Here is an 11,016-nt window from a genome sequence, read left to right on the forward strand (position 1 = left end):
TGAACACATCTATTTATATGTTCCTTTGACCCCTTCTCTAGGATCCCTTTCCTCGCCCAAGTTTTGCTGGTACTGAACAGCTCACCTCTGTGGTTAGCTCAGCTCTACTGTTCTCTGGGCTTGGTCAGTAGAACCCTCACCACAAGTACAAACAGGAGACCTCCAGATTTAGGAGTCTGCCTTCACACTGATCCCCTGGGAACTCATTCTCCTCGCCCTTACGCCAGTCTCCTGCCTGGCTCTGCCTACTCTCTTTTAATGGTCTCTAAACACTCCAAAATACCTTAGTCATAGATATGGATTGAGAGTAAACAGGCCCCAGGTGGCACTTAGTAGCCACAGAATGAGCTACACTACGTGCTCCAGCCTCCTGCATGCTCTGGACCCACCCAGGTCATATGAATCCCAGCCAACTTCAGTCCCCATGTCCTTCAGCCAGTCTGTCTGGGCATCCACCCAGAGTCACTTTAAGATATCCATTCTTGTGGATGGACCCATCACAAGCCAGACTCTGAAGTGCTTTCGTGAGCCTTTATGTCTAAAATACATCAGGCTCCCCCAGGATTGGAAAGGAGAAAAATCTAACAGCAACACAGTACCCCCCCCCCCCGCAACCACCACCTCACAGGTGTTGGTGGCAGATCCCAAAACACGCACCACTTTCCAACTATGTTTAGTGTTGATCAGCCACATGGACTCCTATCAGCACCAGGGTTGGTGTAGATGATCCTAGGATTTCTAGAAACAGCCCAAGGTACAGCAGATCAAGTCACCAGGTGCTTCCGGCTCCTCCCTGGGGCCATGACATTACAGAACAATTGCTCCCTTCAACTATGGAGAGCAGAGAACACGCGTCCTTCCCACACCTCCCACCTGTGCTATGACACTGGCTTATTCCTGCCCTTACCAAAGCAGGAGGACCTGACAAGAGCCAGTGCGAGCCTCTCCATCTCAAGGCCACAGTGAAAGGAGCTATTACACATTTTTTAAAAAATTATAACTTGATTCACTCTCTCTCCCAGTCCTCGGTTTCCCCACCTGGGAATTTAAACAGAAGAAGTAGAGAAAATGGTCTCTCTTTTCATTTCCATCACGGGCCACACAGATGGGACCTGGGTGATGGATCTGGGTGTGATGTTCTGGGTGGTGACAGGATCCACTTCTGGAAACCCACCAGCCGTTGTGCAAATTGACCTGCTCAACTGAATTTATGCACTAACTTCCACTGTCTTTGTTACAACTCTCTGTCACAAGTGAACAACCTCTAATATTAGAAAAACCTGTTACATAGTTCTAGTGTTTACAGATGTTCGTTATTTCCTACTTAAAGCACTGCAAAATGTCGATATGAAGGGAGAAAAATAACACATTCAGTTTAGTTTTGACAGACTTTAATGGAGTCTTTGGAAGATGGGTTATGTTACCTCTCTCTCTTCTTATATTCTAACCATTCTGAAGAACAGATTACCACAAATAAGTTAACCTGGCTCTGTCCTTGACACAAATTAGAACATTCTGGCACTCTGGCCTTATGTTTTTTAAGACTACATTTTGTTAATATTCTTTTCCTCAGTTAAATGTAAAGAATTATCAAATATTCATAAGAAACTGATTTTGATCCTTTGCTATAAAGTGTTAAGTCTACATAAATCCAATAACCTTCAAATCTGAAATACTAAAATATGACCTATTCTTTCCAAATGTGAACAAAGTACAAAAACAGGAGGAAAACTGCCAAATTTACAATGGGTTTGAAGACTCAGGTCAAATGGAGCCTTCATATGGCCGATAGAAAAGCCTCAATTTTGTGCCCTATGTGTATGGTGACTAGAGACTGAGCCACATAATCCCATTGCTGACACCTCTTGATGAACCAGGTCCACAATACTATCAGTCTGATCTGGTTTTAGTTTTAGTATGGGCCCAGGATAGCTGGGCTTTCGTACTCTTGTATCAGTCAGCAATTGGCCGCCTGTCACTGGGGGGTTCCCTGGCAGAGAGGGTGGGTATAATCTCCCAATGCCTGTGGACAAGAGGCTCCTGTTAGCAGAGGGGACATTTCCAAAACTCAGCAGCAATGACCTTCTAGCTAATCAACACTCAGCAGGACGTACCATGCAGGAAAGGTGAAGTGGGCCAGGAGCCAATAGCCTCTCCTCCACAGCTATGGACCACCTCTGGTGCCAGGGTAGAGAGACAGCTGTCCCCAAATCCAAATCAAGCATTATTACTCAGGTCAACAGGAGACCCTGAACATTTCATAATCTAGAATGTTTAGAGAGTACTTTTTGAGTGTAGGAAGAGAAAATAACTATAAATCATCACCCTTGGAAACTGCCAAATTTACCTATTGATTTATTGAGTCAGAAAATAGGTATTGGGTGCCTCATCTTTGCTAAGTTCAGCTTTGAAGCTAAGGGAGATAAACCTTGACCCTGCCTTTAAGTTGCTCATCTAGAGATGAGGACAGGCACCTGAACAGGTGAAGATGGCTGTGCTGTGGGTTGTCTGATGGTAGAAATATGGAAATATCTACAAAGGAGAATTGCTGCCTTATTACTCTACTCTGGGTGCCAGATAAATAAATAGATTCATAGACAGACAGACAAGTAAATGTGAAGGATAAACAAAATCTCATTTTAGTGCCACAAAGACTTATTCGGGTAAGGTCTATTATCCCTACAAAGCATAGTAGGCAAATGAGGCCCAGAAAGATTAGGTAACTTGTCTGAGGTCACAGAGATGGTAAGGGACAGGTCCTATTTTCCTCCTCATGACTGACTCCCAAGCAGATGTTTTTTACTACCCCTACTATTGCATAGTAAGCTGATTAGTGAAAAAAAGAATAGAAAAAGAACATGTTAATTATTAAACCTGTAAATCCCAAGTGTGGGGTTAACTGGAAAAAGAAAATAGGATTTTTATGGGGATCCAGGGCAGCAAACATTACATTTTGCCTGTGTCTATGTGTGTGCGCGCGCACGTGTGCATGCACCCTAAACAACCAGCAGATTTGGTGAGTGGTCTTATGAACTGCTATACTCTAGTTTTTTAAAAAAGGAAGAAAAATAAGGTCATGTGCCAAACTGCTATGTGTTATCTGTTAATGCAAGGTAAAGCCCTTATATACAGTTTTTTTCTCTAAAATAAGGACTATATTTTATCAATGTGGGTATCAATGTGTCCATGAGTATAGAATGGTTCATTATTTATACAGGAACATAAATGCACTTGGTAATTTACCCTGTGGAACAAACAACTCCCCCAAAGATCTGAGAAGAACAGAATATAGAACAATATAATACAGGGGGAAAAACATAATTTAGGCAAATAGAAGGTAGTTTGTGGTCTTTATGGCCAGAAAGTTTCATACTATAGACATCATTCTCTCTTTAAAATATTCAAAGCTGAGACTTTATACACTGTATTCAAAAAATACAGACTCATCTAATCTGATCTATCATTTTTATGTCTTCAGGAAACCAATGAAATGGTGTTTCAAAATCATCTCTTTGGAATCCAAGTTGAAGAAAGGGCAGCAGTTTAGAAAATGCACTGAGAAGTGTTTGGAAAAGACAAAATGGGACACAGAAATGAATATAGATCTGGTCATGGTTTCAAAAGATTTTTGCATGAAAAGTTTTAATCTTTAGGGATTCTAATCTTAAAGAGCTGTTTACCTTAGAGAAATGTTAATAGTCAATATAGTGGACCTGAGATGGTCAACAAGATCTTTACTCTTAACAGTAGCCATAGATTCCATCTCCGTGGCCTACATAAGCAAGTCAGAAATGTTGCTTGTGGATCACAAGACGTGGCCCAACATGCAGCTTGAATGAAAGAAATTATCTCTGTTTGATACAAGTTATGCAAATGTGCTTTTGTGATGATGGTCAAGTGGGTACCACTGGTGAGGTAGGTGTTTTGTTTTTTGTTTTAGTTTGGGTTTTTGTGGTGCTAGAGATCGAACCCAGGGCCTTGCACATTGGAATGAGCTACATTCCCATCCCTGAGAAGCTGTTTTTAGCTGGTATCACTTACATTACAGCTATTCTTTAAACCTGTGTAAATGTATCATCAATATACCTCTGGGCTGACCAACAGTAGGATAGCCATATAATCTGTCTATACAAGGACACTTTTAGTGGTAAAAGGGGGCACTACTATTAGTCATCCCAACACAATATAGGCCAACCGTGACAGTCACAGGCAAACCTGGACATGGGGCCACCCTAATTATTCATGTGTTGCAAACAAAATGAGGAAGTCTGCCAGGTTACGTGGAGAACAATGTGTGAAACCTGAATCCTCCTGATGCATCCTCAGCCTTCAAGGATGAGTAGGATGAGTACCAGACTGCACTCCACAGAGGCTCCTGGCTAGCAACCAGAATGAGTTTTTAAACCTCATGGAGAGGGTGAGTGTGTCTGGATTGCCTACTGCATTTCTTCACCAGTTTTACTAACTTCAAAGAAGCTTTGAAGAAAAAAGAAGGATCTTTAAGGTGTGTGAAAACCACAATGTAAAGGCAGATTCGGCAGAATTTCTGGCTTTTAGCTTAGGAAAACACTACGAGGTGAATGTGAGTCGACATTTATCCATTCAGTGGCTCTTTTCACTCCCCCATAGAAGACGACAATGAACTTAAGAATAGACCAGCATTTCTTAACCTCGCCACTATCAACGTATGGGGCTGGCTAACCCTTTGCTGGGGGCGGGGGTGGGGCTGTCCTTGCAGTGTAGGACACTTAGCAGATCCTTGACTTCTACTCACCAGATGCCAACAGCACTTTCTCCCAAGTTGTAACAACCAAAAAATGTCCCCAGACATTGTCAAGTATTCCCTGAGGAGCAAAAATACCCTCAGTTGAGAGTCTGGAATATACCATGATTCTCTTTTGGCATTCCAATCACTATCCACTACCCAAACACATGGCCTGAAGTTTTCCAATCCTGCCATCTTTCAATTAGAAGCCTATCTCAGAAGACATGAATTCTCTCTTCCATGTATTTATTAAAGTGTCTGTAACATCCCTAGCAGGAGATCATCCAGATTCTGTTGGGTTCTCCCAACACAAGGGAGTGCATTTTCATGAGAGAATCTGCTTCTCATTTTGAATATGAGAAGGTTTGTTAATGCTGAGCTGCAGTCAGCTTCCCTGTGATCCCCTCTCTCATCCTAACTTCCCAGGGGAGCTTTTAGTAGGTGTCTCCTCCCTCTCTGACCATACATCCCTTCTAACATTTGCAGTCTCCTTTCTTCCCAACAGAGCTTCTCTCTGTTCTTCCATAATACTTTCCTTAAATAAGCTACCAGTTTATCTTTCTGTCTCAGGACTTTCCCAGGATGAAAATGATACTGGTGATGGTGGAGGGTGGTGATAGTGGTGCTGATGGTGGTGCTGATGATGGTGATGGTGATGGTGATGGTGATGGTGGAGGGTGGTGATGGTGGAGGGTGGTGATGGTGGAGGGTGGTGCTAATGGTGGTACTGCTGATGGTAATGGCGAAGAGTGGTAATGGTGGTGCTGACAGTGGTGCTGATGATGGTGATGGTGATGGTGATGGTGGAGGGTGGTGATGGTGGTGGCGATGATGGTGATGGTGAAGGTGATGGTGGTAATGATGGTGATGATAATGGTGGTAGTGGTGGTGGTAGCAGAGGTGGTGATGTTAGCCATTTATGGAGTTGTGATATGTTCTCATCCATCATAATGTTATCCAATATATCAATTAACTACCCAAAAGTTGGTCAATTTAATCTATCTAAAAATACTCTTCTGCCACTTCATGAGGCTACCCTGACTCTCTACTAGACTCCCTCTTTTAGGTTTTCAGAGCCCTTCTGGAGTGGACTCCACTTTCAGAAGCCAACAAATGACCTCTACTCTTAGGCCGCTATTAAGTGGAGAATATATTCTCCACATTTCCCCACCAAGAATCTCCAGTTGCCATGTCCCTAGTCCCTTTCCATCTTCCACCCTCATCCCCCTTTTACTTGTAATGGTTTGGATTCATATCCAAACCATGGTGTCCCCCAAAAGCACATGTAAGACAATGCAAGAAAGTTTAGAGGTGAAATGATTGGGTTATGAGAGTCTTGACCTAATCTATGCATTAATCCCCTCGTAGGGATTACCTGTGTGGTAATGGTACACAGGGAGGGTATGGCTAGAGGACATGGGTCACTGGGGGCATACTTTTGAGGTTTATACTTTGTCCCTGGTGAATGGTGCTCTTTCTGCTTCCTGGTGGCCATGTCCAGCTGCTCCCCTCGACCATTCCTTCCTGCCTTGATGTTCTGCCTCATCTTGGGGCCAGAGCTATGGAGTGGGCTCTCTCTGAAACCATGAGCCAAAATAAACTTTTCCTCCTCTAACTGTTCTTGTGAGGTCTTTCGGTCACAGCAAAGAAAAGCTGACTTAAGCACCATCACAGACAAACCAGCCTTCAACTACACACACCTTGATCCTTCTTTCCCAGGAGTGCCCTCCGACCACCCCTACACATTCACATCTTGCTCTTCCTTGAAAGCCAAGTCAAAGTCCTCCTTACTTCACTTCCATTTATTCACCTTTTCTAGTCTGCCAAGCACCATGCTGCACACTGAGATACAGACACTCAGCTGAGTCCCCAGGTGACAGAGAGTTCCCCAGCCACTTGGAACCGTTTTGTCTGGCCAAATAAGATGATTTTCTTCCCTCACCCTCTCAATCCAGGCTGGTTTGTAAAGCAGAGTTAAGAGAATGTCTAGAGGAAAGAGGAGTCACATAGACACAGAGGACTTAAGAGAAGCAAATGAGACAAAAGATGTGGGTTGGGTGTCGGGAAAGAGGGGTGTCATGTTTGAAAGTCTTTCCAACAGCCATAGTTCTCAGAGACACTTGGGAAAAAAGAATAGACTTCAGAAAAGCATCATTGTAGATTATACATTAGATCACCTTTAATGTTCTTGCTGAGCCGTGAAAATCACCCCTAATTACTTTTGGTCACTAGATTGCACTTATGTACGTGCAACAGCATAGGAAACCTGGGCTCTCTGGTCCTCAGTTTATGCTTGTTTTATATTTATCATTTCTGCTGGGACATTATTGAGAGTCAAGGGGGAAGCCATTCATAGTGATCCTGGGATAACAATTATAAACCAGACCTGTGATAGGCGAGCCAAGATGCCTGGTCACCTGAGTTATAATCACAATAAAATGCAGCAAGTAAAGAAATTAGTTGTGCCCAGAATATCACTACAGCCCAGAGAATAAGCAGGTGGAAAAAGAGAGAGGGGGAAAAAATTCTTTCCAACCACGTGGGCCTACGATGAACTTTCTCTTTTCCAGATTAAACAAAGTATATCCCCTTTTTTAAAAAAATAAATTACCTGGAGGCTGAGGTAGGAGGATTGCAAGTTCAAGGCCAGCCTGGGCAACGTAGTAAGACCCTGTTTCAGAATAAAAAATAAAAATAATAAGTGTTGGGGATGTAGGTCAGTGGTTGAACACCTTGGATTCATTCCTTGTTATATCAAGATGTAACCTATATCCTCTCCCATTTATTTGCTAATTTTTTTTCAGAGTGTTGACAAAAATCAAAACAGTGGAAAATATCAATACTTTATATCATCAAAGGAAAAGAGCATCAGTCTTTTATAGTCTCTCAATACTGAACTGTGTGGGAGATACAAAAAAAAAAAAGAAAAAGAAGAAAAAAAGCACAATAGATACACATTGTTTGAGCAATCTGGTTCCCCATACCAGAAGCACCCATTTTCCAATTATTTCATAATGGCCTTTGAGCCATGCTCAATAGTGGGGCAATGGTACGATGTGAATACTTTCGGGGAAGCAGGCAAAGCATTTCTATTTTTGATTAATGGAGAGGAAAATGAACTATAGACTCATTTGCCAGGCTTTCCCAACATCCCCAAACATCAGTTAACAATCCAACACATTCACACACCTATGTTGCCAAGTGGAGGTAAATGCTATTTGTCTTCAGCTGTGAAAAAGAAAAATGCTCATTTCACTCTCCATCACTTTCCTCCCTCCTCCCCAATCCACTGTTCCGACGTTACCTAGTTGGCGTGAGTAAAGAATTTCCAACTCTATTCTCTAACCAGCAGGGAGGGTCCCAGAGAAAATCAATGATATTTCTTGTTCAGTGAAGTTCATGGTGATGCAGAATCCCAGACAGAAGGAAATCTATCTTTTTATCCAGGACTTAGCAGCTCACTTAGGCAGAGATATTTTTGGTGGGGAGGAGAATTTTGCTGCAAATCAGTTCCTTGGGCCCTGTGGGGCAAGCACAGAGGAAGTGGTGCAAATTGGGAAATACCAACAAAATGTGCTGAGAAAAAGTCTAAACTTCAGACAGGAATACCACTAGCAGGGAAGTGAACCTGCCATGATGATCCCAAGTGGGTCTCTTGATTTAGATGTCAGGTTGACCCTGGCTCCTTGCCGATGAAGATGTCCTTGTACCCTGACAAATCTGAGGTGCAACCTTCCCTATAGTTGCCCCATGATACAATCGATCCTTGAGCACTCAATGTTATGACAGATGAATGACCCCACCCAAACTCCTGTTGACATTTTATTCCCGTGGAGAAGTCTAGAGAAGTAGGATTGGATGGGAGCTTCCTGGGACATTTGGGTTATGAGGGCTCTGCCTTATGAATGGAGAGATCCACTCATGGATTAATGGATTATCTTGAGAGTAGGTTTGCTGCAAAAGCCAATCTGGCTCTGTCTCCGGTATTCACCTCTTTAGCCAAGTGGTGCCCTGGGCTGCCTCAGGACTGTGCAGAGTCTCCACCAGCAATAATGTCCCTCCCCAGATGTGGCTCTTTGACCTTGGACTTCCCAGCCTCCAAAACCTTGAGCTAAATAAACCTTTATCCTTGATAAATCACCTAGTGTGTGGTGTTCAGTTATAGCCATAGAAAGCAGAATAAGACATTGTTCAAGACATATTTCTGGGTTGTAACCAGTTTTCCTGGTGGCTGATATGTTTATTTATTTATGTATTTATATTTACTTAGTATAATTAAGATTTTTTTTTTTTTTTGGTGGTGCTGGGGACTGAATCTAGGGCCTTGTACACGTAATGCAAGCACTCTACCAACTGAGCTATATCCCCAGCCCATTATATGTACTTAGTATAAAAAGACTTGAGCATTACATTAAAGAAAGGAAGAAAGGAAAGCTGTTTCATTGTGACCAAGGTCAGGCTGAAAGACCATTGGCAACAGTTTATTGGATTCTACAGAATGACAGAAGCTTGGATAAACCAGCAGTCAAATTATATCATCTCCACATTCTCTCCAGCACCAAGAGTATTGAGTTCTACTTCAAAAGAAGAGTGAATCTTATACACAAATAAAGCTACCTTCCTGCTTTTCCATCCGAGTGCCATTGTCACCACCATAGAAGGGAACCATAAATGTCACCCCAATGTTGGGCTTAATTTGAGGACACAAATTACAACTAGGAACAACCTGCCACAAGTTTGCAGTACATTTTATCCTGTTTTGTGGCTTAACACCAAATGATTAGGTTCAAGGGTACAGGGAGTAAACCCAATGAGGTTCTGGGAGTCCAGAAGTAATCTGTTCTTTTATTTTGCTCCACTAAATATTTTATATTTTTTTAGAAGATGCATAAGTGAAAATAGCAATTTCCTTCCTGTGACTAGCCTGAGTATTTTTCCAGGAGCAAAAACAGAGTTTTCTTTTAGCTGCAGGTCAGTAAATAAAAACTTGCTTAGATATGCAACAGTGTGGTTGTATAAAGCCAGGTTGAAGATTATTTCACTTTGTTATTTCACTTTGTCATATATCTAAAGAAATAAGGATTAGACTTCAGACAGTCTTTACCTAGGAGACTTTTATTCCCATAGCTGAGCAGATTTTTTTTTTTTGGGGTTAGTTTTTGGGAAGTGGTTGGTTTTGCAATTTGCATTGTTCATGGTTTCCTAATTTAGGGATCAGTTCATAGAGAAAAGATCCAAATCAATTTTAAGGCACTTTCAATTACTGAAAGGCCTTGCCTTTCCATAATACTAGGAAATACCTAGTTTTTTTACAAAGATTCAAACTCCCTGAACACTGGAGTTTAATACAGCTTTATTTGGGTGGATGTCATCATGTTTTTGAGAATACTCCAAAAATGCATCCTACATTTGCCTACTTTCTTAAACAGACTAGAAGGTGGACATAATACTATCCTCAGTTATTAGAAAGGTGGCCTGTAGAAGTTTGAGGGGGAAGGACTGAAAAGAAGCAAGAGATGTATTGAATTCAATATTTGACCTCTTCCATGGGGATCACATAGACTACCTTCGGGATGTGCTGTTGCATTCTTTCCAATTCCAGTTCATAAAGCCTCTGGAGAGAAAGACATTGACTCTGAGTCTCAAATACTCAAGGATCCATCCACAGCCACAAGGGCTCACAAAGGAATTAGCAGAGGATTCACACAAAAGGAAACCAACTCAGGTCATCATAATAGGCAGAGGAACAAACCCAAGTAGTCAAGATAAAATAAATCAGGTAAGCTCTTGGGTGCAGGGCAAGAGGGAGGGGTGCATACTGCTACCAACAGGGGAGTGTGTTCTATATAGAAGGGAGGAAAGTGCCACTTGACTACCGCTAATTGGAGCCAAGCAAGATTGCACTCCTTGCTATTGCCAGCTTCTCCAACTTTTTAAAAGTGGCTAGGAAGCATGGGGTTTTGTTGTTGTTGTTGTTGTTGTTTATGTGACCTGTCCCTGTTATTAAAATACAGCACAGAATGAACTAAAGCTGTCTCCTTTGAGTCAAAGGTCAACTGAGGGCAATCTTTGGTCCATATCTAGTCAAAGACTTTGGACTCCAACACTGATATAGCTATTACTGATTCCTGTAGGTGAAACTATTCAGTGGACTCAAACCACACGTGAGCTCTAGAACTTCCATTTGGGCTTCCAGAACTGTATTAGAAATAAATTAGCTCAAAGCAGTCCTTTTGATTGAGTCTCCTATT

This window comes from Ictidomys tridecemlineatus, unplaced genomic scaffold, assembly GCF_052094955.1.
Source record: "Ictidomys tridecemlineatus isolate mIctTri1 unplaced genomic scaffold, mIctTri1.hap1 Scaffold_38, whole genome shotgun sequence".
NCBI lineage: Eukaryota > Metazoa > Chordata > Mammalia > Rodentia > Sciuridae > Ictidomys > Ictidomys tridecemlineatus.